Raw genomic sequence first — 7,112 nt, 5'->3', positions numbered from 1 at the left:
GCCCGCCCGCCCGCCGTCCCCGCCGGGGCGGGCGCAGCTCCCGCCGGGTGGAGGGGCAGCTCCGCTCCGCCGCTTTGCCAGGGTGTTCTTTGCCTGGAGAGGCTACTGTGCTATTTCTACAGTATTTCTACACGTTGCATGGTAGGAAAAAGGGGTCCGCGTTGCATGAACACCGCGAAATACCCGGCGAGAGAAATAGCTCTGTCCATCACCCGTGGTCTTCAGGGCTGCCTGAATTTGTCGGGAGGGGAGGCAGGAGCTGTGGGTGTTCCGCGCCTTTGTTTCTTAGGGAAACCTAGTTTTATTCTCTTGCCAGGTTGGCATTAAGAGCGATTAGCCGTTTGGAGCAATCCTCGCCTCGTCCTGCTAAGCAGAGATCGCTCTGGGAGCAGCCGCCCCCCCTCCGAAATGGCCCGCGTGTGGGTCTGACACTGGGGAGTCCGGAGGCGGCTCAGGCTCGGACCTTGGTGCCGGGGGGACTCCGGCCGTCCCAGAGGGGAGATGTGGCCCCCAGCTGCGGTGCTTTTTTTTTCCTCACGTCTTGGGAAAGCACCTCCAGCGGAGAAGGAAACCGACGGGTAATGGAAGGTCTCGCTCCCGGCGTTGAATTACAGTCAGTGTGCCTGCCCCATCAAAACCATCATGCTGCAGCCTTTGCCCCACCAGCCAGGCTCTGGGGCCAGGCCCAGACCTGGGGCAGAGGGTGACCCCATCGTCTAGAGGTGACTGCAGTGTGGCCTGATCTCTACCGCTCCTGCAGCCGTCGGGCTTCCCCTTCTGTCTGCTAAGCCATCCTCTTAAAGTGCTGCTGCTTCTCATTTAAAGTACAGAGGCAGCTCGGCAGCCTCCCTCAAGTCGATGTGATGTGTGGTTAGAATAACCCTTGCTTGCTGAGCGGTTGGGGTGGAGGAAAGTCTCTGAGCTTCACTGTGCTGGGAATTTTCCACTTTCATTTCAGTCACAGAAACTAGTTGTTTCCAACATGGAAAGTGCTCCAGGCCTCTGTGTGATTAAATTCATCTGCAGCATTTGGGATGGGACAATGCAGTGACAGACAGTGAGACTGGGACTTTCTGCTGGGTCATGACAAGGCTGCAGGCATTGTAAATCAGAGAGTATTCATATACCAAAGGGTTATTTCTCCCACTCACTCCTTCCCCCTCTGCCTCTGAGTGTGAACGTAATCCTGGGCTGAGTGCAGTGTTTATATCTAACACTCCCCTGTACGTTTAAGTCAGTCACATGATTTTGAGAATAACTAGTAAGCTATGAAAGACAGATTCAAACACTCTCATTCATCCAGCTGATGGTGGCATCTGCTTCAAAGAAGGTGAATCCCATGTTGGTAGTGCTGCTGATGATTGTCTTATTTGCTGTAACACAAGACCACAGGAAACAAGATCAATACACTTTAAAGTAACAGGGTAGCTCTCACTGACAGCTGGTTTCTCTTTTTTCATCCTTCCCTCTGCCAGTCCCAGGATTACAGTTTTAACTTTATGCTTTCCCTCCTTCTCTGGTGTCAATATTGCACTTGAATGAGATTACTCACAACCAAACAAGGGCTTCTCTGCTAATAGTCTTTGTCCTTGATGACCTTTTTTACCTTACCAGCCCTTCAATACTATGGAAGTCCTGTAGTCCTTCCTGAGATGCAGTCAACCATCTGGCCCCTCTTGAAGCATTTAAGAAATCTTCTCTGATTTCTTCTCCTCTTCCTTTAGCTCATTATGTTTGTCTGCCGGCAAGGATGCAAACCTGAAAACCTTTCCACTAATCTGTGGAGCAACAGTCCCTTCCAGCTGATCATAGCGCACAGAAAGAACAAGTCCTCTCAGACAAGCTAGTGTGTTAAAGCCACCAAGGTGGTCTGCTGTGCCCAGCCGTGGGCAGAGCTCAGCCTTCCATGGGCTGCCAGTGGGTGTGGAAGCTGCCTGGCGCTGGCATGCCTGGAATTTCACACGTGGTACCTGACACTTGCACAGTCAAGTCCGGGGTTTCCAGGTATTTTCTTTCTGGGCTCAATTGCACCATCAAGCACCAAAGCAAGTAATATCTTATTCGGCAGCGAGTTTCACTCAGTCTTAGTCATGAAGATGGAACTGGTCCTACAACAACAACAATAATAGCTCTTTACCTGCATCCTTTCTAACACTCCCTACATGGCCTCCCCATCACAAAAGCAAACAGAAGCTCCCAAAAAGCAGCAGCAAGTTCAGAGAGATCTGGCTCCTCACCAGTTCAAATTTTGCCAGGTGGCACTTGCTCCAAGAGCTTGAGCTATAGCTTGAGCTATAGCATATCCTTTCTGAACTCCTGGGAAGACATGAACTCTTTTATGAAATGGAGAACTAAACACTTTCTAAATAAAGTTATCTATTGGTTAACAGTAGTGAGTTTTGTGTATGCTGCTTCTAACATGAATGTACCCAGCCTCAGCTTTCAGAAACCCCCAAATTAAAATGACTGCATTTTCTAGACAAAAAGTCTCTATATTTGATAACAGGAGTAGATTACAGCTCTTGGCTCAATATCCCGCTCTCCCTCCCTCCTACCTTTTCCTCTGTTCCTGTACTGAAGCCTGTGAGAACTATATGTGGACACTGGGGAAGAGGTCTTGTGCCTATTAGCAGCTACAATTACTTGAGTACCTCAGCCTGGTGCAAGGTGAGCCAAGTCAGGCCACGTGTAACAGCTGAATAGCATAGCACCTCAGTAGCAGCTTGCTCTGTGCGTGATTATTCATTGCAGGTATTTCTGAAATACTTTTCTGATTTTTTGTTGTCTTCCATTTTGTCACATCCAACTCCATATTACAAGGTGCTGAGTAACAGCTTATGAACCCTATCAAGTAATGGCTCCAGGGTTTGTTTACCAACATCCGCTAGAGACTCCAGCTTTTCTGTAGAAACAGAAACTGAGCCCAGGCTTATCCAGGTATCAAGCTGTCACATTCCTTGGGGCCTGCAGAGCAAACTGGCCTTTGTGAAGAATGTTTACCATGACTGTAAGGCAGCTGTGTTTAGAGAGTCATTTCAGGAAAGTCTAGAAATAACCAGCTGGATTTTCATAACAGATTCATACCTAATTGTAAGGGAAGAACAACTGTCCATCAATCGCAGCTTTGCATCCATTACAGATAATACAATGAAATGGCAGTGACAAGACTCAGGGTCAGAGTCAAACAAGGATGCAGGGAAGTCTTCAGAGTCTAAAAGTCACTCAGCTCTAACTCAGGTTTCAATTTATCAGTTATTTCAGATCTGTTCCTGAAACATTAATAGAGGAGCCAGTTGGTGTAATCCTGATGTCTGTGCCAGTGGTAAGTATTCCCGCACAGTGGGACTGTCATTAGCTTTAGCTTCTTGCTCTGTGAGTGTTGTGCCTACAGCTCATTTTTTGCAGCTTTCAACTTAGTAGTTGTGGAAAGGTAATGCTGTCAGATTTAGGATACAGGAGAGAGCTGGTCACAGAGGCTTATCCCAGCTTCAGGACAAGAGTAAGTTTTTACTATAAACAATATCCTGTGTGTAAGGAATTCTGTCCATTTTTCTAAACTGCAGCACCTCTTCATCCCAAACATCTCCTTTTTCACGCCACCCCCCAGTACCAGAGGCAGCCAAGCATAGCGCATGGAAGAGGACTGGGCGAACCATGAGGGAGCTTATTAAGGATGTGCAATTTACTTTGTGCCTCTGCAGAGCATCGACTCTGGAGTATACTGCCTTTAACTCACTCATTTAGATACTATTTAGCGCAGGCCAGATGGGTCTTTTAATTGGACAGACAGATTAGTTGTGCTTTTGTTTTGTTTGGGGATTTATTTTTTTTTTGCTACTAATAGATTCTGTTTGTCAATGCCTCCTACAGCCTTCAGCGGGGAATATTTTAAAGCTTACTTTAATCACCTCCTTTCAAAGGTGAAACTCTTCTCATCTCCTGTAATGAACCCAAACTTTCAAAATCTTCCAGACCAGAAAGTTGCAGAAATCTCTAAGGTATGAATTCTTCATAATTCTACCAAATCCTTTGATTGTTCACTTCCATTTTTAACCTCACTGACAATGAAGTTTCTTGTCTTCCTGTGACCTCATTTTTTACTTTTGCTGCTGGCATTTATTTATGACTAAAACATTATCATTACAGCAAAACTGGTTAAACTAACTGCAAAAATGATATTTACTAAGTGAATTAAATAGCCATCTATGGTGATAAACAGATGAAGTAACTCAGATAAAATATTTCTTTTCTCTGTATGACTGCAAAGTGCAATATTTTAGAAGCCATGGGGCCAAGTTCTGCCTTACAATTCACCTGCTCTGCTTTCTGGAGAGGGTGGGAGCTACCAGAAGGTGTGAAAGAGGCTTTATACTCTATAACAGATGACAATTGTCATTAGCTCAAACTCTAGCAGCTTATGCTTTCACTCTGGAGTTCCTTGAGACAGTGCTTTGATTTATGATGGCCCAAATGGTAACTGGCAAACACACACATGCAAAGGAGCCACAGAAGCCAGCAGCCGCCAAACACAGACATCTGAATGCAGAAGTTTGTTTATGAAGTAAAACTGCAAATAATCCTTTGGGTTTTTTCCCTTCCCTTAAGTAACTGCAGTTCAAGAGGTGGTGGAAATACTGGAAGAGAGGAAAATTAGTCCTCAACTGTTTGTGCAGGGTTTCACTAGGAGGAGCCATACCATATGTAATGAATGTGCAGAGCTGTTTGCAATTAGTATACATCAGAACTGCTCCCAGGGCAGCATTTTTGGTATTGCCATTTATCTTTTTAATAAAGACTTTTCAAATAGATCAGAAGGTAAAACTGACTCGAGTTGCTGTGATCCTTTGATTTCTCAGAATGTTATTTTTATAGACTTCATTCTGCCACCAAGAGGATAGTAACTATAACTACCACGTCATGTACACACTTTTATGTAGGACTGTAGTATTTTGTAAAATGTTTCTATATCTTCCTGTATGTTTTGTACAACAATGAGCACAACTGGACATGATCCTGCCTGGTGCTTCACCTGCAGTAGAAACAATAAGCAATAATAATGCTATGGGTAGTCAGGAGTGGGAGCGTGACTTATGACTTGAGTTCTGCAGTTGTTCATGCCTAGGGAAAGCATGACTGTATCTTTAAGGTACTGAAAATGGCACAGGGCCACCGTACTCCAGGTTGGAAAACATAGGAAAAGAAAGGTGAGTAATGAGGCGGACTGCCTCTGGGTGGGAGCTCTCTGGGGTTACTGTCACTGCTGTGTTCCTTCAGGAAGCCCAAAAGTCCCTGTGGGCTTGTCCTTGGAGAAGACATTGACAGCTCAGCCTCCTGTTTTACCTCTTGGACCGCTGTGTGCCCCTGAGGTGAGTAATGCTGCATGCCTCCATCTAGGTGCAGGAGTAAAGGTCCATAATTCCCTTCCACTTCCATTTAAAAATTTTTTGTCAGGCGAGAGCAATCACTTTTCCCAGTCAGTAAAATCCTGAAGGCTCATGGCAGACGGGTGGCAATACAGTATGCTGGAAGTACAGTTGCCAGTATCTCTAACCTTGCAAGCCACACACCAACATCTTCCAATGGCTGAGAGCCTCAAGGCATATGCTATACTCTTCAGATTGTGGAGGGAAAAGTCTACTGTTGGAGTGATTCGCAGTGATGGTAAAGGGTCATTTACCTGTATGAGCTAGGAGTTGAACCTGTGTGGGTAGCTGACCCTATAACTAGATATTAGCACCAGGAGCCCTTGCTGGGTCACCTCCTGTATTGGGTTTGTCTGGTGGGGTTTTGGTAGCAGGCAAGGGGCCGCAGGGCTGGCTCCTGTGAGAAGCTGCTAGAAGCTTCCCCAGCTCCAAGTCAGACCTGCCTCTTGCCAAGGCCGAGCCTATCAATGACGGTGGTAGCACCTCTGGGAGAACAGATTTAAGAAGGGGAACCTGCAGCAGAGAGCGGAGTGGGATGTGAGAGAAACACCTATGCCGACACCAAGGTCAGTGAAGAAGGAGGGGGAGGAGGTGCGCCGGAGGAGGTGATTGCCCTGAAGAAGGCTGTGACTCCATGGGAAAGCCCACGCTGCAGCAGTCTGTGCCTGAAGGACTGCAGCCCGTGGAAGGCACCCACACTGGAGCAGTTCATGAAGAACTGCAGCCTGTGGGAAGGACCCGCATTGGAGAAGTTTGTGGAGGACTGTCTCCCGTGGGAGGGACCCCACATTGGAGTAGGGGAAGAGTGTGAGGAGTCCTGCCCCTGAGGAGGAAAAAGTGGCAGAGGCATGCAATGAGTTGACCATAACCCCCATTCCCCATCCGCCTGTGCTGCTGGGGGAGAGGAGGTAGGGAAAATGGGGAGTAAAGTTAAGCCCAGGAAGAAGAGGGGGGAAGATGTTTTAAGATTTGGGTTTACTTCTCAATATTCTTGTTTTTATTTGATTGGTAGTAAATTAAATTGATTTTGGTTTTTCCCAAGTTGAGTCTGGTTTTTGCCTGTGACCATAATTAGTGAGTGATCCCTCCCTGTCCTTGTGTTGACCCACAAGCTTTTCTTTATATTTTATCCTCCCCATCCCAACCGGGGAAGGGGGTGGGGAGTGAGCGGGTGGCCTTGTGCTGCTTTGTTGCCAGCTGGGCTTACACCATGACACCTCCACCCCACCACAAGGGACTTGGAAAGACCAGTGGATTCTCCACCAGCATTGTTCTGCATTTCTCTGTCATAGGAACCACAGCTGAACTGTTCAAAATCACTAAAAAGTGTTTACTTTTCAATTCTTTACTGTATCAAGGGTCCAAGCTAGGCTAATAAAGATGTAAGAGAAAAACCCAAATATCCCATTTGCACATTTCTGATGTGCATAAAGGCATAAAGTTTCTTGTACGAGTAGAAGAAGTCACATATTTGGCTCTTTGAGTCTTTTTTTAAGGAAAAAAAATTGCAACTTTCTTCAAAAGTAGCATTTAGACATTCTCCTTACAGTGTGCCCCTTGCAAATGCAGGCTGGGGTCTTAGATGTTGCCCTGCTTAAACCTACTGTATTAATTCTGTTTGTAGACTGACTCCATTTAGAACTCTGTGAAATGAGAGTGATTCGACTTACCAGCATCGAAGGAGCTGTT

Source organism: Haliaeetus leucocephalus, unplaced genomic scaffold (assembly GCF_000737465.1).
Source record: "Haliaeetus leucocephalus isolate CR32 unplaced genomic scaffold, Haliaeetus_leucocephalus-4.0 Scaffold932, whole genome shotgun sequence".
Lineage (NCBI taxonomy): Eukaryota > Metazoa > Chordata > Aves > Accipitriformes > Accipitridae > Haliaeetus > Haliaeetus leucocephalus.
The sequence above is the reverse complement of the archived record's forward strand: the minus strand, read 5'-3'. Positions refer to the sequence as shown.